General features: G+C 52.6%; 1 protein-coding gene across 7 annotated transcripts in view; it reads left to right on the top strand.

The window, feature by feature from the left end:
• Window positions 1-26,053, top strand: part of TNS3 (tensin 3) — a 235,607-nt gene that overhangs the window by 59,480 nt on the left and 150,074 nt on the right. For 6 of the 7 annotated variants that reach the window (XM_081244808.1, XM_081244807.1, XM_081244809.1 and 3 more), the window contains one exon: window positions 19,033-19,071. The exons of the other annotated variant lie outside the window; for it this stretch is intronic. The gene's annotated coding sequence lies outside the window, so the exon portion shown is untranslated. The remainder of the gene's footprint in view (window positions 1-19,032; window positions 19,072-26,053) is intronic. 7 annotated transcript variants of the gene reach the window in all.

Raw genomic sequence — 26,053 nt, 5'->3', positions numbered from 1 at the left:
CTTCTTTTTTGAGGGTAGTTCATAGATGGGCTGGGGTTTTCAGGCTGTCATGGACGTCTGGGGACCCTGAATCACGGGGTCCTGCATTCCCTGGTAGGGTTCAATTGCTGGGTGGCCCTACAAAGTGCTTGAGGCCTGGGTGTGCTGGGTTGGGTGTAAGGCTTTGATTAGCGGGGAAAGAGGAGGCCTGGAAATGGCATATGGAAGCTGTAGGCACCCCTAGACGGGGCCCTGGTTTTCTGAGCAGGTCCAGGTGTCTGCACCTCTCCCGCTTTCCAGGTACGATGTTACCTTCAGTGGAGCCAGGGCCCACGCGTCGCTCCTTGCTGACTGGACGGTCCCACCTTTGTGGGACCCCCTCAGATGCCCTGCAGGCTGCCCCTGGTGGGTGGAGGTCCAGGGAGACGGGGTTTCAGAGAGTCTTGGGATTTTGTTGCTGCTCTGGACTTCACGGCTCAGCGTCTCCTGAGAATTTTCGACTGGTCCTTGGGCTCTGAGTGGATGGAACGTGCGCTGGACGCGGGCTTCGTGGAACTGTGGGCGGGCTTCACGTGCGTGTGCTCTCCCTGTGAGGACCAGGATGCTGGTTTCCTCCACTGTCCCCACGATCCACACAGGCACGCACGTGAAGTCACACACGTGCACACACTTCACGTTCATACGGGCACTCACAGTCCACACTCACACGTGCCCACATACATGCACACACACACACACACTTCACACATGCACGCAGGTTACGTGCACGGGCACACACACACACACATGCACACACACAAAGCTAGAGAAATTACAGGTGGGTCTAGCCCTGCTTTTTTTTTCAAGAAAGAGATTAAATGACTTTTCTTATTAAACTTCTCATCATGGAGCATTTGGGACACATGCAGAAGTGGCGAGGCTATAGGATGGAGCTCTGTGCTGCACTGTTATCCAGCCCCCAGGTTGGCAGCCCCCTTGCCCCCGTCTCTTCCGAGGTGTCACATGATGTGTGTTTTAGTCGTCTCAAGATCAGGCCCCGCAGTGGAGCTTTGGGACATTTCTGCTGTCACTTGCGGTCTCACTGTGGAGAAGGCTTCCCCTTTCTGTCCAAGGCCAGGCATTCTTGCTCACACTTACCCCTGGGCAGGACTGATTTCTGACCTTGGTTATTTTAGGTCTGCTTTGCCCACAGATGGGCTCGTCTGTCCAGTGTGCTGTGTACTTTAAACCTAAGTGACTGTGTCAGAGCAGAGATTCCTGCATGCAGTGGAGGTGGGGAAGATGCCACCTTGGGGAATATTTCGGATTTCCCAGATGGTTTTCCCCCCGTCTGCCTCCTGAGGGTTTGGATGCACCCCCAGCCCCCGAGGGTCCCAGTTGCAGCAAGCCTTGTCCTGCGGAGCTTGTGCCTTATCACCCCGGTGGGGCAGACAGTGGGGAGAGCCACTGCCAGAGCCCTGCTTGCCCCGTGTCATGCTGCATGTGTGAGTGTGCCTCCTCCCGTGACACTCTGCCTGGCCTGGCCACTCTTGACCCGCAGCTGCAGACTGAGCCCTGCTGCTCTTGGCACTGTTTCTCAAAGGGGGCCAGGTGCCAGCTACTTAGGGGATTGAATTCTTTGGTTCAAAGAATATTCCAGAAGTCTTACCTATCACTGATTATGGCATTTCTAGCCACAGTAATTGGCAGTTTGCTAGGGATAGATAAGCTTTTATTCTTATTAGATCATGGTAGAGGGGGAAATGTATCCGTAGTCATTTTTTTTGGATAACGCAGCTTTGAATGGCAGGAGAGAATGCCACTAGCAATAACAAAGACTCTTCTTATTCCAAAACTATAATGCCATTGCTGCTGAGCAGACAAGGGCCATAAATTCTCAGCCGCCCCTGGAGATAAGCACGGGGTTGGGGGGTAGGGCAGCTCAGTCTCCCAGGAGCTGAGACGCAGCTCCCCCAGACGGCTGGGTCCTTGATCACCGCACGTCTGTGCCTAACTGTGCGCACCCGGATTTCTTTGAGACTGAGAAAGCTTACGTGAAGCTTTGGTCAAAAACACAGGCTTTGGCCTAACGTCTGGCCCATCCATCCACTTACTGACTTGGGGATGGTATGGGCTGTGGGTCCCCTCTGCACTGGGAACACTGAAGGAGAGGGCACAGCACGATCCCCGGAGCATGTTCGTGTGCGTTTAACCCCACTGGCGTTGTCGTCGCCCTGTTGCTGCCAGGGCCACCATCAGAGGCTCCCAGCCAGGCCCAGGATGTCCTCTTGGTAGAGAAGGAGATGCGGAAGGAGAAAGCCATCCTGCAGAAAAGGGGCTGAGCTATGTGGACTGGGGGCTCAGGCAGGGGAATGGAGCCTTGAGCTAGGACCGAGGTCACTTTCTTCCTGGCCGTCGGGTAGTATGCCCCCCCAGGTGAGGCCATGCAGTCCCAGGGTACACGGAGGCAGAGACCTGGGCTTTCATCCTCCTTGTCTCTTGGAGCAAGTCTGGTTCCCCAGAGCCTCAGTTTCTTCATGCATAAAATGGGTGAATAACAACTTCTGCAATCCACCTGAAACAGCTTGCTTTTAGCTGTTAATTGTGGTCATAGTAATTATTTAAATTTTAAGGAAGCAGAATAATTTACGTATAATTACTGGGAAGTTTGGAATTCTAAGTATCTTGCTCCCTGGGAGGCTGTGCTTGTTCATGGGTGCCACGTGAGCTGTTCGGGCAGAGTGACTTGGTGTTTTTTCCTGGCCCCTGGTTGACTCCCTGGCAAGAGCAAAGAGGAAGAAGGAGAAAGAAAGCTGTTTCAGGAAGGCAGATGATGGTGCGGAGACACTTGGGGGATGGGGGTGCGGCAGAGCGGGTGTTTCTTGAGCTTTGGTGCACTGACGAGAGCACCGTGCCTCCAGCACGGTTTCTGCAAATGTGAGGCCCCGCATAGGGGCTGAGCTGGCAGAACTGGAGTGCACACGTGGTGTGGAGCAGCCCTCTCTGCCCCGAGCTGCCTGCCGCCGGCTCAGAGACTGTCCTCGGACCCCCTGTGTCCCGTCCCTGGCCTGCACAGCACACAGCCCGGGGCCAGCTGTCCTCTTCTCTTTCCGAGCCTGCCTTGACGGGGCGCCTCGTTGGAGATAAAGACCAGGACTGCACGTGCTGCCACTTGGTTACTGGACAGGAGAGGATTCCCGGGCTCGGCTGGCTTCTTCGCCCGTCCCTCGCCGTGGCCACCATGTGGTAGCTCCGCGGCCCACTTCCACCTCCCGTAGAAGCAGAACTCTTGGTCCTGGGCCTACTGCTCCTCTCTCTGAAGGGAGACCATGTGAGGCAGGTGTGGCTCTGGGGGACCCCAGGACCCCTGGGGCCTCTCCTACCTTGGGACCCCTGCAGGCTCTGCTGTCGTCACCTCCTCTGCCATGCTGGCCCCTCGGCCCAGTGACCCCAGGTTCTGGCTGTGGCTGACGCAGGAGCCTCAGTGACCTTATCCGACAGGCTGGCTTCAGATGACATCTCTGTGCCCTGGGAAAGACGAGGGCCATAGCCTGTGACTTCCTCGTAGACCACCCTAGACGTCTCTCCTGGGTGTCAACAGCTACCCACTGGCTTCATTCATGAGTTTTAACCATTAACTTACATGTCTGCTCATTAACCTGTGTCTTCAGACAGCTCTCTTCTCCAGATACAAAGGGCAACAGCTTCCCTTTTGGGGCCTGCTGTCCCAGGCTTTGTCGGCCAGTCCCTCCCTTCACTGGATGAGCAATCAGAGACCCCGGTGGTGAAATGACTTACCCACTGTCACCTGGCATCCAGGTGCCAGTGTTCAAGGGTGTTGGGCTTCCAAGTTCAGGTTTTTGCTGCCCCATGTATTTTCGCTCTTCGTGGATCAGCCGTGGAGCTGATGTGCGCCTGTGCACCTGGTGCGGCTGCTCTGATGCCTCCAGAGCCCCCCCTTGGGAACTCCAGCCCCGTGGCCAGCTTCCCTGAGACACCCACACGTAGGTATAGGCAAGGCCCCCCCTTGGCTCGGGGGTCGAGTCCTTCCCTGTCCCGCGTCTCCTTTCTCTGCCGTGAAGGATGCCCTGAGGATCCATGCCCCCTGCCTGCCCCCTCCCACACGGCTTTGCTCACCTCACATCCATGGCATCTTCTCAGTCCCCAGCCCTCCCCGGAGACACGGGCAGGAGCAGCTCCTGTCAGCCGTGCGGGGCCCGCGCTGACCGGGGTGCGTGGGCACGTCCGACGGCCTTGCCGCTGGAGCTCGGAGCGTCCCTGCACAGAGGAGGTGGAGAAGCCAGCCTGTCCGAGCGCTGAGCCCCCAGCCCCGGGGGTCCCGGCACTGCCCCATCTTCATGTCCAAATCCTACTGTGCCTCGGGGCCCCGAGGCCCTTGCTCCCCAGAAGCCCACCAGCCAGCCCCCACCTGGGCAAAGCGCCCCATCCTTCCTGGCTCCAGGGCCGCCTTCTCCCTGCCTGCTCGGTGCCTTCGGAGGCATTTGGGGAAGGAATGCGGGGGGAGTCTGCCTTTACCTCCCCACAGGATGTTGGTGATGACCTTTCTTTCCTGGGACACAAATCGTTTCCTGGGAACAAATGACCTGAATTAATAAAAAGGAAGGAGTGAGAGTTTTCATAACACTCCTGGTGGGTCGAGCACAGAGCCTTGTGAGGGTCTGTGTGTTCATCACCCCAGGCCTCCACATACACAGGCAGCCTGAGAGTCTCATTTGAAGCACGATGGCTGATTGTAATCCAGCAGGGTGGTTTGGGGGTGACGTGAGGTCAGAGAGCTAAATATCTAGCCCGTGAGTGGCTTCTGACCTGTGCTCAGAAGGAACAGAAATCTGCTACGGTATTGAGAGATGATCAATAATGTGCTGAGCCTTTGCTTTTCCATCTTTGATCGTCACAGCCTCCCTTGGAGGGCGTCGTGTCCTTTGCCCCAGCCTTACAGGTGACCCTGGGGCTTGAAAGAGTCACACCACCCGCCCGGGGATAGGACCTGAGAGCCGTGTCCTATGCGGGGCCCGAGCTGCAAACCCTGGCCCGGCCTCTCTGCCTTCTTCGTGAATGTTCACACTTCTCTTCCCTCCTCCCACCCCTTGCCCTAAGGGGAGAGGAGGTTAATTTTCAAACTGCCCAGTTCAACAAACGCTTCCTGATTTGCTGTGGGGTCAGGCCCTGGGCTGGGTGCCCCGATGTAGCTTGCTGGACTACAGGTCCATTTCGGCCTGCTGCTCGTCCAGGACCACCCAGGGAGGCCAGTCCTGGTAGAGGATTCCATTTATCCACCTATGGTAGACAGATGTGTGCCTGTGTTTTGATGCTTGGCTGTTGATTTTTGTTTGATTGTTTATTTTTTTATTTTTTTTTTGCGGTACGTGGGCCTCTCACTGTTGTGGCCTCTCCCGTTGCGGAGCGCAGGCTCCGGACGCGCAGGCTCAGCGGCCATGGCTCATGGGCCCAGCCGCTCCGCGGCATGTGGGATCTTCCCGGACCAGGGCACGAACCCATGTCCCCTGCATCGGCAGGTGGACTCTCAACCACTGTGCCACCAGGGAAGCCCTGATTGTTTTCTATTGATAGTAAAATAATAAAATCGAGGGGAAGGTATGAAGAATTTACATACTCTCACAGAACCCCTCTTACCATCAACCTCCACACAGGTGTGGTGCATTTGTTACAATCGATGAGCCCGTATCCAGGCGTTATTATTAACCAAAGTCCATTGTTTACTTTAGGGTTCACCCTTGGCGTTGTTCATTCTATGGATTTGAACAAATGTATAATGACACGTATCCATCACTACAGGATCACGTAGAATAGTTTCACTGCCCTGAAAAACATCGGTGCTCCCGCTCTTCATCCCTCCTCCCCCACAACCCCAGCCACTGCTGATATTTTTACGGTCTCCGTAGTTTTGCCTTTTTCCAGGATGTTATATACTTGGAAGCATACAGTGTGTAGCCTCTTCAGACTGGCTTCTTTCGCTTAGTGATATACATTTAAGTTTCCTTCATGTCTTTTCATGGCCTGATAACTTGTTTCTTTTTAGTGATGAGTAACATTCCATTGTCTGGATGGACCACGGTTTATTTATCCATTCAACCACGGAAGGACATCTTGGTTGCTTCCGTGTCTTGTTTTTTTATTTTTGCCCGTTGTCACTGGGGTCAGAAGAGCCATTAAGCCCTGGTAAGTTCTGCACTTCTTCTGGGCATTATTGTTTCTTTTCCCGGTAAGATCCCTTTCCTGATAGGCTGTCCTCACTGAGCTTTTTTTGACTCATTACAACTAGAAGAAAAGTCACCTTACCCATTTCACGCTGCTAAAGGTACATTCACGGCTGTGGTTCTTGTCCCACTGGAAACGGTTATTCTGAGGCCACAGTTTGGGGAATGGCCCCCATGTGCCACTTCCTACCAGGGGGTTCTGGGTCTGCTTTTCAGTCAGCAAGCCATATGCAGCTGCTCTAGGAAAGTGCTATTTTATATAAACGTGGCAGTTTTCTTTGTATGGGAATTAATGTTTTTAAATCCCAGATAACCTGGGCCTGAACAGGGGCATTGATGGTGGGGTCTTTGGGCTTGAAGGTGGCTGGCAGGACGGAGCCGCTGTAATGTGGAGAAGCTCATCCCCTGAACAGCACTGGTCCAGGTGGTTCTGGAGCCTCCTTCTTTTCTTTTGGCACTTCTCTGCGCAGGGACCTTACCAGACCCTGACGGGCAGCACTGGATAGGCTGGCAGGCGCTGTGTTCATTTTACACGGGAGGAAACAAACAGAGGCCGCTGAAGCTGGCGGTGGCGTGTAGCCAGGTGACAGGACCGAGTGGCCGTGCAGTTGACAGTCTCACTCCATCACGACTGATTTGCTCTCTAGAGCAGCCTACGTTTAAGCTATATTTACATAGGATTCACTAGCCCTTTCCCAAAAAAGCCCAGAAGGGAATTATAATCTTCTTCTGAAATTTATTTATTTGAAATAAATCACATAATTGAAAAATAGGCCCTTCTGTTCTCTCTAAATCGTCAGTTTTCATTCCGCATCATGTACTGGCTAACAAGGCAGCCTCCACACATACTTGACTGCACTCACCTGCTGCACATTTGACCTTTCGGCTGGTTACCGAATGGGCAGGGGTCCTCCATCCTGAGCAGGGCGCGGGAGGGCAGCAGGAGGAAGCCTGGGCTGCTCTGGGTCCAAATGCACTTTGTTATTTAGACTAGGACGTCTGGGGTGCCCTGGGAACCTACTTTGGAGCCACACCCTTCTCACCCCAGGCCGACTCCCCTGGAGCCAAACCAGAGGTTGGGGGAGGCCCTGGGGCCAGTTGTCACAAATTCTTGGTTGGAGACATCATCTGTGAGGGGAGGGGCGCCTGAGCCTAGGCATTGCTCAAGTTTCCCAGAATACCTTTTGAAATCCTGGGAACAGGTGTTTTTGTGACGTCATTAGTGGCGGGGCTCCGTGCTCTGTGGGAGGACACTTGATGTTTGCTGAATCCTGCGATCGATCGTGGTGCTGGCACGCTGTGCAGGTTGCCCCTGCCTGCAGTCACACCTCTTCTCCAGGACCTGACTCAGATCCCAAAGGCAGCTGCAGCAGGGTTTTAGTTTTAATTAATAACACAATTACTGGAATATGTGTATAATGTGTCAAGGTGACTTTTGAAGAGCTGCAGTCATTTAAATGTGTATATTCGGGACGGTTCCTTCAAAAACAGTGCTTCCAAAAAAAATAATAATAAAAATAAAAACAAGCAAAAAAAAACCCAGCGCTTCCTGCACCGTCATCTTCGGCCAGTGCATCTTGTGGTCCTTTCTAGAGAGACCACTTGGGTGAGGCCCCCGTGACAAATTAAACATTGCCCTGCATCCCCCTCATCTGTAGGACTTAGGGGGGACGGGAGGAGCGACAACGGTAACGTTTTGGAATATTTTTAGCACATTGATCCTAGCAAAGGGGACTTAGTTACACAGGAGATGATCAGATGCACTCAAGCAAGCGCGCTCACTGAGGCCGGAGATGGGGGCGGGGACAGGCGCCTGCCAGCAGGGCATCAGGAGGGTGGTGCCATCTGACCCATGCAGCTGGGCTCTGATGACAGAGCAAGGGCACCCAGGACTGCAGGACCTGTCGATTCCAAGCAGACGTCACTCTTGTGACGCGAGTAACCAAGGTGTGTGTGTGTTTGTCCTGGGTCAGACAGCAGGGCGGGAGCCCGGCCGTGGAGGGTGCCTTGTGCAGCTTGGGACACCTCGCAGAGGAAGAGCTGTCCTGGGGCCAGGCTGCTGTGGGCACCTGTCACTCAAATAGAAACAAAATCAAGAAAAAGCACTCAGTGACTATTTCTCTCCCTCCTCTCTGAGTGTGAGTGACTGGATTTGCTGGTTCATGAAATTCTGTAATAGATGATTATTTCCCTGCACCTGCACTCTTTTGGGGAGAATAGAAGTAGAAAATGGAAATTTCCACACGTAGCTGTTGGAAGCAGCTCCGAAAGCCACGAGAGCCACAGGAGAAGGGGCCCTTGGACCTGGGTCTGTGTTCTGATGGCCCCGTGGTATCTCTGTGACCCTGGGTGTCTCCCTCTACAAATAGGAGTAAAGCAGCGTGTCCTGCCGGCCCCGGCCCACGCTCTAGACGCTGCAGCGTGTGCTCCATGCATTGGCAGACGGTCCTCACGGCGCCCTCCTTCCGTGCCCGTGCCCTCTGTTCTGGGGCCTAGCGTGCGGTCTCCAAAGGGGCAGGTTCCAGCAGGTTCCTGGAGGTTTCGGGGGTGTGCTCCAGCTCTGGCCGGCGACACGTCCCGCCCGGTAGAGGAGGTGCAAGCCAGCTCTTGTTCTCCAAGGTCACCTCTCTGCTGCCCTTTCCCTCTGTTGTCCCCAAGTACTACGTTCAGGCTGGGAGAGGTGACCGAACCCTGCACGATTTCATTGTCCCCTGTTCCCTGTGGGGAGGACACGCTGGTGGGCCTTGGGGACCTCTGCAGGCCTTGTGCTCAGGGCGCTGGCTTTGGACCCATTCCCACCATACCTCTGGACACCCTGTGCCTCATGGCCGTGCCATCGACCTGCTCCCTGCCTCTGAACATGTGTGTCTGTGGACAGCACCGACACCTGGGCGAGGGCCCCCGAGGACAGAGGGCCAGTACTGAGATCAGAACCCGGAATGCGGCTCGCCCACTTCTGGTGATGACCAGTGTGTGTTTGGGGGTGTTTCACACGGGTTTGTGTTGGCATCTTTCAGCCTCTCATTTGAAATTGCTTACAGTTGTACACGAGGAAGGACGTTTCTAATCAAGTTGCTGGTTTTATTTTTGTGTAGCTACTTCTGGAGGATAGGTTTCATATTTTAAAAAGACCCAGTTCTCCTTTCACATTTTTAGCAGCAGGATGGAAATAATCAACTAGACATTTGAGTCCCCAGCTTCACGTTTTAATTTGTAAAGGTAAACTCCAGTTGCACCCTGTGCTTTGTTTTTTCTCCAGTAAAGCTATTTATTTTGAGCAGGGATTCAGGAAGTGCCTGCCTCCCATTTTCCTTCAAGTACAGAAGTAGCTCCGGGGATGCCCTCTGGTCACCTCTGGGTGCAGCCAGCACAGTTCATTTTAGTGTGTTTCTAGGCATTTTGACTCGGGCCTTCTCATGTGCCCTGTGTATCTCTGCACCTTTCAACTCCTGAGTACCCCAGGAACTTCCGGAGCTGGCAGGCCTCCCTTCTGTTCTAACAGAGCTGAGCACTGGGCTCTGGGCTGTCGGCCTCCCCTTTCCCTGCTCAGACCATCTTTAGGATAAACTCACAATAACTTCTTTTTGGAGGGTAGGAGGTAGACTGTCTGAGTGCCTCGCACAGGCTATGAAGTTAGAAATTCTGATTCCAGAGTCTTTATCTAAAACCTTTTGTCCTTTTAGAGGTTTTCTCCTTTACTTTTTTTTTTTAAAGCATTTTTAAAAATATTAATTAATTTCTTTTTGGCTGCATTGGGTGTTCGTTGCTGTGTGCAGGCTTTCTCTAGTTGTGGCGAGTGGGGGCTACTCTTCATTGTGGTGCATGGGCTTCTCACTGTGGTGGCTTCTGTTGTTGCGGAGCACGGGCTCTAGGCATGCAGGCTTCAGTAGTTGCAGCACGTGGGCTCAGTAGTTGTGGCTTGCGGGCTCTAGAGCGCAGGCTCAGTAGTTGTGGTGCACAGGCTTAGTTGCTCCGCGGCATGTGGGATCTTCCCGGACCAGAGATTGAACCCGTGTCCCCTGCATTGTCAGGTGGATTCTTAACCACTGTGTCACTAGGGAAGTCCCTCCTTTACTTTTAATAAGTATGTTTCGGGGGAGTTGCCCGGCCGAAGGAGGCCCGCTGGAAGCTTAGTGGTGCCCAGAGAGGGTGGAGGGCCTGGTCCGGCGGACGAGGCAACAGGAAGGGACCCGTGGGCTTTTGAGGGAAGAACTGGCAGGTCGGATTGGCGTCTGCTTAGATGGGGACGGGGTTGCCGGCAGTTCTTAGGCTTTCTGTGTGGGATTCTGGGTGGAGAGTGACACCATTAGCAGGATTTGGTAAACGTGGATGGAGATTGAGCTTCATCAGGGTGAACTCCTGTGGGTTTAGTGGGACATATTTATGTGGACATTCAGAGTAAGCTAGCTGGCCCTATGCAGCCTAATGCTAAATTAAAAAATGTTTCTACTAAGATTTGAGGATAAGTTACGGGCTATTAAAATGTGTCATTTTTTTCCTTTTCTTGTCAGCCAAAGGGCAAGTGGCAAAAACCACACTATTCATTGTAGTGTTCTTAGACACTTTCAACAAAATATTTGGGGGGAAATTTCCTTGGTATCCCCCTTTGTGGCATGTACTATTTCCATCCTTTAAAAACTGTTGTTTCTGTTTGTGCCTTTTCTTCCTTTCCTCTTTGTGACAAGAAGGAGGGTGTTAAAAAGTCATGGGGGTGGTGTCATTATCATTTCTAAGCTCTTCTCTTAAAAAAAGCAAAAGCACACACTGTATTTGTCCTGAATTTTTGGTGCAGCTCCTGGCTCTGTTTCTCCTGGCTCCGCCCACCTTGTACCACACAGAGTTGCTTTTATTTAGGCTGGTCTGGTTGACCTGTTCAAGCCTGGGGGAGGGGGTCCTTATTCCAGTATTGCTGTTTGCAAAGATGTCCCAGCCATGCAGGTGCCCCTGTAAAGTGAGAGAGAAGGCAGGAGCTTGGTGCCTGGTGCTGGGAAGAGGGGGGAAGGGAGGAGCCTGCTGGGGGCATAGGGGAGGGGGAGGGGGAGAGGAGGGGCTTGGTGGGGGGAGAGGGAAGGGGTGGGGCTTGCTTGGGGGTGGGGAGAGGGGCTTGCTGGGGGTGGGGAGAGCCTTGCTGGGGGTGGGGAGAGGGGAGGGGAGGGGCTTGCTGGGGGTGGGGAGAGGGGAGGGGAGGGGCTTGGTGGGAAGAGAGGGGAGGAGAGGTCTTGATGGGCCGAGGGGCTTGGTGTGGAGCAGGCCCATCTATCTTATCTGTGGGTCTCCTGAAGAAGGAACCTCTGGTCTGGCCTTGAAGTAGGGGCGTGGCTAGGTAGGAAGGGAGAGGTGGGCCTTCTCAGCAGAGGAGCCAGCCTGAGACGCCTCAGGGGGTGAGATGACCTTGGGCCTGTGTCGATGGAGAAGGGGAGGTGAGGGCGGAGTGGAGTGGCAGTGCGGGGTCCCATGCCATGCTGGGTCCGTGAGCTCCAGGGAGGCTGGGCTACTGTGTGCAGCCTGCCCGCTGCGGGCAGTGATTTTCTTTCTCTCTCTTCAGCACCCCAACCCCGGGATGGGGGGAACAGGCAGGACCAATAGGCTTAATTGCATTGGTGGGGCGGTGTGTTCTCATGGGGATTAGACAGGTTAAATTGGGCTTTAACGCACAGTGGGAGAACAGTTTCCTGAGGAATGTGAACCTAATTAGGGATTTCAGGGTCACGCCTGATAAAGTTAAGGAAAAGTGCTGGAAGGAAGCAAGTAAGTTAATAAAGCCTTGAAGGTGGGCATTTTGGGAGCCATCCCTTTGCATGGATTCTGTTGTTCTTTGGAGGTTTGTGTTGGACCTCTAGCTGGAGCTCCCCTACCCCAGATGCTCCGAGACCCCAGAGGAGCATTTACAGGCCACCTGCCCACATCTGCCTGGAGGACCTTGTGAGAATGGCCTGTGTGGCCCTCTCAGGCCTTTGATGGTGGATGCTACGGGCTGAATGTGTGCTCAACCCCCAGATGCATAGGTAGGAGCACCAACCCCCAGAATGAGATCGTATGGATGGGCCCTAACCGTATACAACTGGTGTTCTTACAAGAAGAGATCACACAGGGGCTTCCCTGGTGGTGCGGTGGTTAAGAATCCGCCTGCCAATGCAGGGGACACGGGTTCGAGCTTTGGTCCGGGAAGTTCCCACATGCTGTGGAGCAACTGAGCCTGCGCTCTGGAGGCTGCAAGCCACATTTACTGAAGCCCGAGCGCCTGGAGCCCGTGCTCCACAGCAAGAGAAGCCACCGCAATGAGAAGCCCATGCACCGCAACGAAGAGTAGCCCCCACTCGCGGCAACTAGAGAAAGCCCGCACGCAGCAAAGAAGACCCAACGCAGCCAACAGTAAAAAATAAATAAATAAGTACATAAATTTATTAAAAAAAAGAAGAGATCACACAGAGGGGAGACCAGGTGAGGAGAAAAGGTGGCTTCTACACGCCAAAGAGAGAGGAATCTGGAGAAGCCAGCCCTGCCAACACCTTGGTTTCCGACCTCCAGCCTCCGGAACTGTGAGGAAATACATTTCTGTTAAGCTGCCCAGGCTGTGGTATTAGTTACGGCATCCTGAGCCCACTAAGACAGCTGATATTTAAGCAGACGTGCTGTCTCTCATAATGTGAGCACTAGGGCAGAGGGGGGCTTTCCTCTTCTCATTATTCTAACCCCCTATCTATAATAAACGGGGGAATAGAAATAATTGAACTTTTATCTTTAATCATCTGTGATGGGCACATAAAACACCTTGCTACTTTATTGATCAGTATCATAAAATGCAAGAAGTAAAAGCTGTACATGATACAAGATAAAGGTGATGATAAAGTTTCTGTCCCTTGAGGAAAGGCCCCACCCTCCTCCCAGCAGGCTGCCGCTCTGTGCAGAGATGAGGGAAGTGTCACCCTCCCCCCATTAGTGTGACGTCCCCGTGGCCAGTGTGTCTGTACCCATTCCTCCAGCTCCTGGCTCAGAGCCCGAGATGGAGAAGATGGCCTGTGACTTAACAGGCTGATGTGGGAAAGAAAGTGCTTCCGTCTTGATCTCCCTGTGAGTTTCCTTTGTAAAGAATCACCTTTGCAAAGATAAAACAGAGGTAAACTTTACTGCAGATTTTGCATAGTCTATGCTAGAATTCAAATTACTGTGCTGAAGTGATTTTATTTAATGATGCAAGGTGTGCACAGAGTGATGCCTTTATACTTGATGTAGCTCAGTAGACTGCCGGGCGTCCCACCTGCAAACGAGTCGGCTCACCCTGTCTTCTCCCTGTTTGCTCATTTTGCACTTGCATGATGGAGGATCATTTTGCCTTTGCACGTGTGTGCAGTTACTGAACACACTTTGATAACTATTGGCTGCTGCTGTTGAGCTTGTCCACCCTTCCAAGATCCTGGCGTGAATCGGATCTGCTCAGGCCGGCTTGATGCCAGACTTGAGGGATTCAGCTGTGGGCAGAGTTAAGTAAATGGCAGGAGGAGAGGCCAAGCCGGGGACTTGTGTGGTAGTGGCTGAACATGTGGTACATGCCACACGCTCTAGGGCATTGATGTCTGGGCTTCTGTGGAGCTCATTCACAGGACTCAGTGCAATTGGGGTTCCTCATGGTTCAAGAGGTTGTACTCTGATTTATCTCTACTCTGTGCACATGGTGACAGGCAGGGCACCAGTGATGCATGCGTGTTTTTGGAGGAGCTGGTGAGAAAATGTCACTCTTTATATGGCTTTGTCCATAGTAAAATTTAATAAGAAGCAATGACAACAAAGCTGAGCTCATTGTTTCGTGGTACTCACGAGAAGGGAAGCGAATCTCCGTAAGGCATGCGGAGACCTGAGCTGTAGTCTCTCTCCAGGATTAATCTCCAGAAGCAAGTAGAGGTGCCCCCGCGGGCTGTCAGAGGCGGCCTCACCCGCTCCGGAGAAAGAGCCTCGCAGCAGACAAAGCACCATGGTTCCCCCCGGGAAGTGAAGTGCAGGGCTGGGCTTTTGTAGTGTGTACACACACGCACGCTCACACACAGTTCCACAGACACACAGTCATGTAGACACACACACAACGCTCACACTCACCTTCTACCCTCCCTCCCCCTCACACGCACTCACCCACACTTCCATCCCACAGGGGCACAGTCACTTCTGGTGCAGGGGCCCCTCGTCCCTCCTCTGTCCTGCTCACCTATCCACCTGCTGGCTTCGGGACAGGTTGCTGATACCAGCAGGCCGCAGGCGCCACGTCGCCAGGTGCGCTGGGCACAGCCCTGTTTGTTTGTGGTTGCCCTTGGTAACGGTGACTCGGCCCTACCTGGAGCCGAGACAGGCCAGGCCTCCGGGGCCTCCTCTGGGGCTACCTTAGTCACTAGTGGGCACTGGCTCTGCCTCCTGCCCTGTCCCTCCCACATCCTGTGTCCCCCCGCCCCCCCCGCTCCCGGGCTCCTTCCGGTGAGAAAGGGGATCCGTTTGTATCAGGAGAGGAATGTGGAGTTTGACCTCTGTGGCCGCCGTGTCTCCTCCCTGGAAGGAAGGATCCGTGGCCCGGCCTCTTTGGGACTCAGCGCCCCGGGGCACTGACGGGACGCTCACCAGCTACCCGGGTTGTGCGGGCCGGGGAGAAGGACCTGCGGGTGCCCTGGCCCAGTTGTGACTGAGCTGCAGGCATCCCCGGGGGGTTGCCCTGCCGGAGGTGAGAACGCAGCCCTGTTCTCGTCCCGCTGCCGCTGGCTCAGGACACCTCACAGAGCAGGCAAGGGGCTCGGCGAGGGGGGGCACTGCCAGATCCCTCTGAAAAAACGCGCTGGCCATGCCCTCAGGGAGTTGTGGGCCTGCTCGGTTTTCAGCTCCATCAGTGAGCTGGGACTGGCCCTGCAGAGGCCGAATGCTAAGGTGGCACCAGCTCCTTCCTGCTGAGGATGACCAAGGCCACCCACAAGTGACCCAGAGCCACTGTCTTTCCTTTTGTCAAATGAAAATAACAGAAGACCCAGACGGCCCTGTGAGGGGTGCGATCAGAGGACGCCCTGGAGATGGGGAGAGAAAGCAGGTGAGCCTGCACCGCCGTCACTGACCCGACCTGCACCCGGGACAGCAGCCCTCGGCATGGTTACCTGGTGGCTCCATCCCGAGGACGTGCAGCTCCCGAGGGGGAAAGCAGGCAGGGTCTGCAGATCCGAGGGGCGGTGGAGAGCCTGCAGCCACGTGGGCTCCAGCACTGGCTGTCACCCCTCCGGAGAAGCCGGGCGCTCCTGTCTCTCTGGTCAGGCTGCACAGTGCTCACATTCCCTGATGCTGAGCTGGGTGGTCCACGTGAGAACATGCTGTGTCCTGACTGTGATTGCTCCATGGTTCTGCCGGACCGTGGTCAGCTGCCTCCCTCTTTCTTATTGGAAGGGAGGAAATAGAAAATGTACGTGAAGAATCTCATCTGTTTTCATGTAGTTCCCATCCTGGGATTTTGGGTTGGAAGGGACACGTGTCAGTGTGTCCACTTGATGATGACCTTTACAAAAGTAGGTGTTTGCAGTTCTTGATGTAAACATTAGTTTTCTCTGTACGGACGGGTTTCTCCCCCCCACCCCGCCCCCCACCATTCCTTTTTCTCTGAGTTGGTACTTCTTTCTTTCTTTTTTTTTTTTACATCTTTATTGGAGTATAATTGCTTTACAATGGTGTGTTAGTTTCTGCTTTATAACAAAGTGAATCAGCTACACATATACATATATCCCCATATCTCCTCCCTCTTGCATCTCCCTCCCACCCTCCCTATCCCACCCCTCCAGGCGGTCACAAAGCACCAAGCTGATCTCCCTGTGCTATGTGGCTGCTTCCCACTAGCTATCTACCTTACGTTTGGTAGTGTATATATGTCCATGCCACTCTCTCGCTTTGTCACAGCTTACCCTTTCCCCTCCCCATATCCTCAAGTCCATTCTCTAGTAGGTCTGTGTCTTTATTCCTGTCTTACCCCTAGGTTCTTCATGACCTTTTTTTTCCCTTAAATTCCATATATATGTGTTAGCATTGTCTGCATTTCACAGCAGTGTATGTAAAAATAGACAGTAGGGCTTGTAATCGATTCCCTGGACGAGAGGCTCTTTTCTGGCAGGAATGCAGAGAGTTGCTGCTTGACGTTTGCTCCCCTGAACTGGGGAGCCCGCTCACCGCACCCCACACCACAGCTCACTTCCTAATGAAGAGTACAGTTTATGCAGTTTGTGTTAGGCAGTGTCTCCTTCCTGAGGACTTGTCCGTTTTTTTACTAATGTATTGCCGTGAAGGACAGCAAGTGCCTGGCAAGAGAAGGCACTCAGTGTAAATGAGAAGCTTGGGGTGCGGATTGCACAGCTTTTAGTGATGTCAGCCATAGATGGGGCTTATTGTGGTGGTCCCGGGAGGTGGGATTGGGAGAGCCCCCGAGCACAGAGCTCTCTCTTGTTTTCTGGAGGACATCCTGGGGCCACGCCAGGTGGTCAGTGTCATTGCACTTCATGTGGCTCTAGGGGACATGGGAGGTGCAGGACACACCTGGCTTCTGGACTGTCTTCCTAGTGGTTGCTGTTTTTAAAACTCAAGTTTCTGATACTGCATAGCGCTTTTGCTTTTGTTCTCTTAACAAGCACATCTTCCAGACAATGAATGAAAAATAATTAATGGACTTTATTTTTTAGGCCAGTATTAGATTGACAGAAAAATTAGACAAGTAGTATAGAGAGTTAACCTATACCCATTTCCCTCCCTCATAATTTCCCCTATTATTAATATGTTGCATTAGTGTGGTGCATTTGTTGTACTTGATGAGCCAATATTGATACATTATTAACCAAAGTCCGTAATTTACATGGTGCTGTACATTCTAGGATTTGCACAAATGTATAGTGACGCACACCCACCATTACAGCACCACAAAGAACAGTTTTCCTGCCCTAAAGCTTCTCCGTGCTTCACCGTCTCATCCCTCTCCAAATCCCTGGCATCCACTGACCTTTTTAGTGTCCCCATAGTTTGCCTTTTCCAGAATGTCACAAAGTTGGAATCATACAGTATGCCGCCTTTTCAGATTGGCTTCTTTCATTTCGCAAATAGGTAATTAAGGTTCTCCCATATCTTTTCATGGCCTGACAGCGCACTTCCTTCTATCGCTGGATTAGTATTCCATTGCGTGGAATACAGATAATGATTTGTCAAAGGCAGGAGCTCTGGTGGCTTGCACATTTCTCACCAGTGTGTCAAGCGTTTAGTGAAGCACCAGGACACAAGCCTGCACCAGGTGAGGACTGTACACAGGATAAAATTAATCACCGAGCTCCATAACCACAGGGGCCCCTTGTCTGACTGCCAGCACCGTCCTATGTGCATCTGTGTGTAGCTTCCTCTATGTCCAGAGACTGTTCCTGCTTCCTAAGAATTCTCAGTGTAAAGTGAAGCAACTCTTAGCTCAGCGATTCTGGACAGTGAGAGCTGCTGCTAAGTGTATGCTAGGTAGGGGGGAAGAAGATGGGGTGTCAGGAGAGAGGGCCCCTGTCCCAGACGAGAACATGAGTCAGAATCCTGGTGGAGTAATAATATGACCCAGACAAATGAATGAGTGTGTATCATGTTCCTTAAGGAACTTTGTAAGATAAGCTGGAGAACTATAAATAGTTGCCATGGCAAGGACCAAGGTTGCACTGCTGCCCACTCCAACCCACAAGGACAATTAGTCAGATCCCGTGGATTTCTCCTGCCATTACACATTTTTAGAAAACTCTTTGAGGATGGGGCTACACGTGGTCCGGAGGGAGGAGAGCCAGGACACAGCTATGGGGAGCTGAAACCTGCTTGCAGGTGCCAGGATCTTGGCCTTCCAGAACTGCAGGAAGCAAGTCTGGTTCCCTCACCTGCTGGCAGCCCTTTCTGCTCAGGGAGGGCACCGTGTTCCCAGGAGGAGAAGCTGCCCTGTGTCAGGCCCCCTGTTCTCAGCACCACAAGCTCTTACAACTTCCAGTTCTCCGATGGGGAAACCAAGGCCCAGAGCGATTAGAGCCCAGGGGCCCATGGCCAGGAAGTGGTGGAGCAGAAGTCCCACCCAAGACGGACTCCAGAGCTGGGGTCTTTATCTCCACTGGGTCTGTCGTCCCGGGTGCCTGTAACTGTGTTTCTTCTGACGTGATTGCAGCTGTGGCCTCGTCACATTGGCCTGTGTGTCTTTCTTAATGTGCTCACATCTGCAGGGGCCCGGGGTGGAGTCCAAGGGACTCCTTCCCACTGTCTCATGCACTAAGCTCCAGCCTAGAGTGAAATGTCCACATTTAGACTCTGGTTTTGGTTCCGCTTGTGAAAATAGTTCTAGAAAAGGCAATCTGTTTTGTAGAGAACGCGAGCCCTGAGCGTGTTTGTGAGGTCCTGGGGCAGCTGGAAGACCCCCAGGCAGAGCCCCCAGCTCCCTCTCCTGGCCCCCGTTCCCCCTGCTACCTGGTGGGGAGGGGCTCGCCCTAGTCAGGAGTTCCTAGCCTGGGAGTCTGCTAGGTCTTCCAAATTAAAGATGAAGTCCTGTATTTATGAGCGATGGACATTTCTCTTGGGGACAGGCTCCATGGTTTTCATGACATTCTCTGAAAAGGATGCGGACTTTACAAAAGTGAACAAAAATCTGGACTCTGTAAACGCTAGGTCTTTTTTGTCTTCAGATGCGAAATAAACACTAGGTCTTTTTTGTCTTGAGATGTGAAACTGTGTGAATGTGGTCATAGGTAGTTTCAGGTTTGGGAGCCTCGCTTGATCATGATGCTGAGTTTTTTTCTTGAGAGAACCCACCTGTTTATCGTATTTCTTCTTCCTTTAGGTGGTGAGTCCCCACTGTGCTCAAGTCCACCTGGAACAGGTAAGTCCTTGGCATTTCCTTGGGGCCCTTCCTGCCGTGCCCTCTCTGGGCAGTCTCCCAACCCCTCTAGGATCCTCTCCCTCTGTTTGAGCTGTAGCTTTTGTTCACAGAGCTCTGTAGGGACCCTGGACCACCTTGCAGTAGCTGTTTGCACGCTTTCCTTAAGATGTGTGAAACATGCACTCTGTAAGAACTACCTTTCCGATCAGTGATAATTACTTCAGAGATTCATTTCCCTGAGCCCGAGTTTCCCCTGCTGTAATGCAAAGATGCACCATGTCCATTTTCTTAGTGATAGAGATGTGGGCAAAGCACTTGTGTCCAGGGTGTCTGTGTGGAGGGCACGATGCAGTGGCTTTGGAGCAGGAGGCTCTGACCGATGCCAGCTCTCTATCAGATTGAAGGTAAACTCAGTGATAACACTTTGACTTTGGCAGATCTTTATTGTTGTCTGCTTTTTAAATGGATATGTTCTTTGAATGTCCTTGTGCCTCTGGGTGTTTTCTTTGCCCCCCACCTCCTTACCCCCTTGGAGGGGGTTAAGCCTGGTGTTAATGACTTAGTAGCAGCTTGTAGGACACCTGGCTCAGTGACCTTTCAGGACAACAGGATGCCGACAACCCTCTTATTGCAAATTGGAAGTGACTCACTGTGCGGGGAGTGTGCCTTTCCCAGCCTCACCTGTGAGGAGAGGAGACAGGTGTGCCCCGGCGCCTTCTCCAGGATATCTACTAGGTGCGTTCTCTGTGCTTCCCAGGCTGGACGCGGCACCTTGCCCTTGGCCCCGGTTTCGCCATATCCAGAATCCAAAGTCCTGGTGGGGATTTCGCCCACCTTCCTGCTTCCTGTGCCTCTGATGGCACAGGTGCCCTGCACCTGATGAAGCTATGCTCTGTGAGAGTCTTTGCCAGGCAAGGCACCTCTGTGACCACCTGGGGTGTTTGGGACACAGGAATCAAGGAATCTTCATGTGGTTGTGATGCTCTGAACCCTTGGCTGTTTGCCCTGATGCTCATTTTTCTAGGCCTTTTCTGGTAGCAGATCCTCTGTTTATTGCGATGGCTTAAAAAGTGGGTGTGAAGTTCGACTAAAAATGGCAGGCAGTGGGGCTGAGAAAAAGGTCTGGAAGGCAAACCTCCCTTTGTAAATGTTAACTGAGGGGATGAAACGTGCAAACAGGCTCCGAGATTCCTGGAAGCCAGTGTAAAAAGGAAACCACGTTATTGGCATGTGCCTTATCAGCAAGGAGGGAAGAGGTAAATCAGTGGAGAAAGTGCCATGTGGGAAGTTATGCAGGGTGTTGACTGCGTCTGGGAAAGGTGCTGAACCACAGCTGCACAGAAATGCTCCAGCCTGTGCCCAGATCGAGATGAATTATTGTTTTAGAGGGACAAGCTTTGAAGGGGAGCTTATCAAACCCACTGGCATTATGTGGCTGTACCCATTGGCATGGCATTTAGAAATAGACAAGAGTACCCAATACTTTATTGCCTGTTTGGGTCATACTTGTGGGACTTCCACAGAACGTGGTCTACTGGGCTGTACAGTGGATGCATCACTGTTTTTCTAGGTAACCATGATCATTAGTGATGGGAGAGGTGGTCAGGCTCTTCAAGACTGAGTCATGTGTATGTTCTAGATGTTTTTATAGATCTACAGGCATGTTCACATGCACGTATAGCACAGAATATAGCAGTGATTATGTGGGGCTAGAGTCAGGTCGGGGTCCCACGCAGGCTGTGACAACAAGAGAGCCGAGTGACCTTGAACTGAGCCCTCTTGCTTCTGGGCTCCACTTCCCTCTTCTGTACAGTGGGGATACTACCCCCTTCCTCACAGCTCGCTGATAAGGATGGGATGAAATAACGTGTGAAGATTCTTAACTACGGCTCTGGCACAAGGAAAGTACACAGTGAGCGGGGAAAAGCCTTATTTGTTGTTCAGTGAATTCAAGAGGGCGATAACGGGTCTCAGTTCCCGCAGCCTTTGCTGTTTGTGTTTTTTCTTTTCTTTTTTTTTGCAGTACGCGGGCCTCGCACTGCTGTGGCCTCTCCCGTTGCGGAGCACAGGCTCCGGACGCGCAGGCTCAGCGGCCATGGCTCACGGGCCCAGCCGCTCCGCAGCACGTGGCATCTTCCCGGACCGGGGCACGAACCCGTGTCCCCTGCATCGGCAGGCGGACTCTCAACCACTGCGCCACCAGGGAAGCCCTTGTGTTTTGTTTTTGATCGTTGTTCCCTTGCCATCTGCTGGGGGAGAACCAGTTTGATCGGTTCCAGAGAGTGCCCTCTGCTGCGGGAGGGTGATGGCACCTTGACAGGCACTTCTAAGACCTTGATTCTTGTCATGCCTCCTTTGGAGGCTTAGAGGAGCTCAGTAAGCCCATGGAGAAGAGCCTGTGGTCAGGAGGTAGGTGGCGTGAGAGCCTCCAGCTGGTAGTCAGTGGATTGATTGCAGGATCTTTCCACAACACAGGCCTCCCGGAGCTCTGAACTTGGCCTGACAGCTTTTTATTGACGTCGGGGCAGTGCTGTTTGTTTTTCCATCTTATCTTTGCCTTTCCAGTGCTACCCAAGGGAGTGGATTCATATCAGGGCACCAACGGAAACTCTTTCCCAGGTGCCAGTGCAGCTTTCTCTGGGACACTGTGAGTCCACGTGTATGAGTCGCACCCACGGGCAGCACACAGCCACCTCCCCAGAGCATCCAGCCCTACGGAAGCCCCGCGCTGCTTTGCGTCTGAGAGGTGCATTCTCTTCAGAGCAGCCGCCGTCCTTGAAAGAGGCCGTGTCTCTGCCTTTCGGCCTTTCGGGGCCACGTGCAGGAAGCGGTCGGGGCAGTGCCGGCCTCCGCTGAGGACGCAGGCCCTCACCTGGCGGCTGGCACGCACACACCCATTGTTTTGCTGGGCCATTGTGGTCTCTCCCACTGGAGAAGAGGTTGTATAAGAATAGCTTCTGAAATTTGAGTCGGCTGTTTACTGAACTCAGATGGCTTTATTTCTCCTTGTTTAATTAAAGTGAAGGCAATGGGTGGTTTCTGTCAGAGGTGACCTTAGGAATCAGATTACACTGTCTGAGGCTGGAGTTTCCAACCTGGGTTCTGAAAACTACACCTTTGTATTGGCGTGTATGTATGCGTGTGCAAGTATGTGTGTGTGTGTGTGTGTGTGTGTTGGGGCTTTGTTCAATATCGTTTGCTTAAACTCACAAAGTCAGAGGAAGTGGTGATGAACGATGAGGTTAGCACGAGGGCGGCGTGACTGTTTAGGACACATGCCCATGAGCATGTGCTGTCAGTGTCACATTTCCCACCAGTGGCTGCATGACAGCTTCTCTCAAAAGCATTGAATTATTTCAGAAAGAATGCCTACCAAATTGGATAATTGGAAGTTTGAGATAGAGGGAAAGGAATGTACTCGGATGATATTCCCTTTATTTTATTGCAGTTTGGTAACCGCTACACATTTCAAGGTTTCTATCTGTCACATATTGATTTGTAAAGAAGTGTTACTGCAGCTCATGGAACCTTGGTCCCTCCTGCTGGCTCCTTTCCACAGCAGGCTCTCTGTACGAATTTCATGTCCTCGTCTGTAAGTGCAGGTATTCGATTGGATGCTGGTTTTTCCTGCTTATAGGTTGTTTCCTGCCCAACAGTAAACCTTCAGAAGCATAGACATGGATCTGCTTACCACAGCAGAGTCTTATAGCTGAGTGATGATGGATGCTGTTTTCTGAAAGTCACAAACACACGTACACGTGTGCATGCACACGCATGTTGGGACGCACAGCTGCCCCTTCAGGGGCTGTATATCTCATAAGAACGTATTTGACCAGAATCACAATATTAATTTGTTTCAGGCCGACAGAGACTTGCAAATTTCCTTGCTCTTTAATCTCTCTGATCTTTAGGAAGTAAAGTCTCAAGAATCCTGTTGGATCAAAGTCCAAGTCTTCCACTTGGTCAAGAGAACCAAACTTAACATCTATGTTTTTGGTAAAAGCCGGGTGAGACCCAGAAATCAAAGTATAAACGATGCTGCATTCCCAGAGTTTAACCTTGAAACGAAGTCATCTAATAGCTGTGCTCCAAGTAAGCTGTCTACACAGGGATGGGTCATCTGAGGAGCCCCATGGAGGATCATTGAAGGGGCCTGTGGAGACTGAAAGGCTCAGTTAGGATGGGAGAAGCATGGCAAGCACACCTGGACTCGGGGGGCTGGGGCATGCCCAAGAACTAGAAATGGAGGGACAGGTGGGAGGCCAGAGCTTGTGGCACCATCTCCACTGGAGAGGCAGGGTGTTCTAGCCCTGCGGTGCTGCTGGAGGGCCTGTGTTTGCTCGCCGAGAGCCTCACGCCCTATTTCCCCAGCTCCTGCACCCGAGTGGGGGCACACGCTGGCTACTTCTGTGTGTTCTCAGCAAGTACGGATGGACAGGAGTGCCCGGGGATTTACAACTTGGGAGAAGAGTGAGGAGTGTTGAGGAAAAGCTGAACAACTGAGTTGAGATGCGGCCCGGGGTCTCCCTGTTCCTGAGGTTCCCGTGCACTGGTGATCCAGACGCCCACCAGCCCCTCCAGGGCATCTCAGAGCAGGCCGGGCTCCTGGGCTGGGTTGATGACTTGGTTACTTCATTTCTCAATTGCTCATTTGTTGTACTTTTCTCAGTTCAGAGTCCTTTGTGAAGGTTGGGGTGCTGGACTGGCATTAAGTCAGGGTGAGCCCACAGTGGGAATGGGAAGACCCCCTTCCATTCCTTCCAGGAATCAGCAGGACCCAGGCCAGACTGGTCAGAGCCCAGCCAGTTCCGGGAAGGGGGCCCTGACCTTTGCCCGGCCTCTGGCTGCAGCTGCCGTCAGCACCTCTCCTAAATGCGGCCCTGGGCCATCCCCACAGCTGGGTGTGGATTCCCGTAGATTTCCAGGAAGGAGGTACTTGCCTCCAGCCTTTCCTGACCCCAAGCCAAACTTGGGTCTACACTAGCTTTGATTTCACTGTTCCCTCCCTCACCTGAAATAACATCCAGGCCCCTGGCTTTTTTCACCTTTGGGGGTAGAATTGTCAGGATTTCTGGGAAGGTGGCCCTGTGAAGAGGCCCGGCGTTTGCAATGCCTTAGTGAGAACTCCAGGTCGGCCATCAGGAGCCTTTCCTTAAGTTTCAGTTCAGGGACCTTCTGAGAAAGAGGGACAACCCTCCGCAAATTAAGAAAACCCCCCACCATAAGCCACCCCCTTTGTAGCTGGGCTGTGAAAGCTGGTGGCTACGTGTTGTTGCTGGCCGCCAGGCCCGCCTGCAGGTGTGACGAGAAGGCTGCAGGGGACACATGAACTCAGGGTCGGCTTGCATTCAGGGCAGCACGGAGCCTGGCTAAAGATGAAAACCCACCCCAGCCGCAGGCGGTCACTCCAGCGACTGCTTCCCCGTGTCTGTTCCCGTCCTTGTGTTAGACGTCAGCATCCCCTGCACATCCACCGCCAGGTGTGGCACACACGGCGTGGCATCTCCACCACTCTGGTTCGGGCTGCCCATCGTCCATCCTTGTCCTGGGCTCCCCGTGCCCAGCGCTCTGGGGTGACAGCGGTCAGCTAGCCAGGGCCTTGCAGCTTCCAGCGTGATGGCTCCTCTCCCAGGGAAGGGCCTTGGGAAATGTTTTCAAGGAGTGACTGGGGCCTCCCCAGGTCCGAAGGCTGGAAGTCTGCAGTGGATAAGAAAACTCAGGTTGAGTGTTGTTTCTTTTCTTTTATGACACTGGTTCCACAGCAGTCACAGGTTTTAAGTGTGGGAGGGATGCTTGAAGACAGTCGTTCTGTGTGATCAGTGGTGGAAATAGCAGTAACTGTTGAAGGGGAAAAACAACTGCTTATTTTTTTAATGCCCCGGATTGGGACGAAGGAGAAGCATCATATTGCCATAGCGCTTGAATAACCTGAGTGTATTTTTACCTGCGAGAGGAGTACTCCTTAAAAAATGCACACAGTGGCAAACTCCCCCAAGTTTAAATCTCTGCCCGGGAGCAATGGCAGGGGGGCGAGTGACCCTGGCTGTCATTTTGGGAGCCCAGGGGTGCGGAGTCAGATTCTTCTCCAAGTTCTGTATGCCCTAGGGCCCTCCACCCCGGCCCTCTCCTGGGACCCAAGGAACGTAGGGACACAGGGGCCTGTCTCCGGAACTGGGTCTGGAGAGCAGGTGTGGAGCTGGGGATCGGGGCCCCTGAGTGCGGACATTTCCCGGATCGGCGTTGTAACAGCTGTTAGCTGTGTGACTTTGACACATCATTTTCTGACCTATACAACAGACTTTAAAAAGCACTTACTTAAACAAGCAACAAAACTTTGTTAGTTACCCTTGATGGGATGTTAGAGAACCAACTTGTGAAATTTGATGAAGAGAAGCCATCAAGCATTTGACCTTCTTTTCTTGTACGAACTGTACCTCAGAGTTAAAAATAGATGAAGGGAGGAAGTTTTACTTGGTGAGGAATTCCGCTAACAAATGTTGAGAGAGTGATAGAGTTAGAACAGGCCATGTTTCAGACCACTAATAACTAAACAGCTGGCTCTAGGCTGTGACCTTCTGTAACCTCCTTGTTCACAAAAAGGAAGCTGGTGGGGTCATGTGGGCCTCATGTGAAGGACAGGCTGCCTCTTGGCCGAGTCCCTACCAGAAAGCAAACCAGAATCACAGCAAGCCCAGATCCACCCACAGCTTACAGGAAATACAGGGCCAGAGCGATCTGAAAAATATTTCCAGAGGGGTCAGCAAGATCAGAATGGGGAAATCCTACTGGGTAAAAAGAACCCCAGTTGTTTTCAAATACACTGCAAGAAGAGGAGGAGGGACCTGTGCTCCTCCAAGGAAATGAAGAGACAGGTTAAATAAACATTGTAAGACTTGATGTGGGTCCTGATTCAAAACCATCAGACTGTGAAAAAACAAAACCACAACAAAACGTTTGAGACAGGGACATTTGAACATTGATT

The sequence above is a fragment of the Mesoplodon bidens genome, assembly GCF_964165515.1.
Source record: "Mesoplodon bidens genome assembly, chromosome: 9".
NCBI classification, from domain to species: domain Eukaryota; kingdom Metazoa; phylum Chordata; class Mammalia; order Artiodactyla; family Ziphiidae; genus Mesoplodon; species Mesoplodon bidens.
The sequence above is the reverse complement of the archived record's forward strand: the minus strand, read 5'-3'. Positions and strand labels throughout refer to the sequence as shown.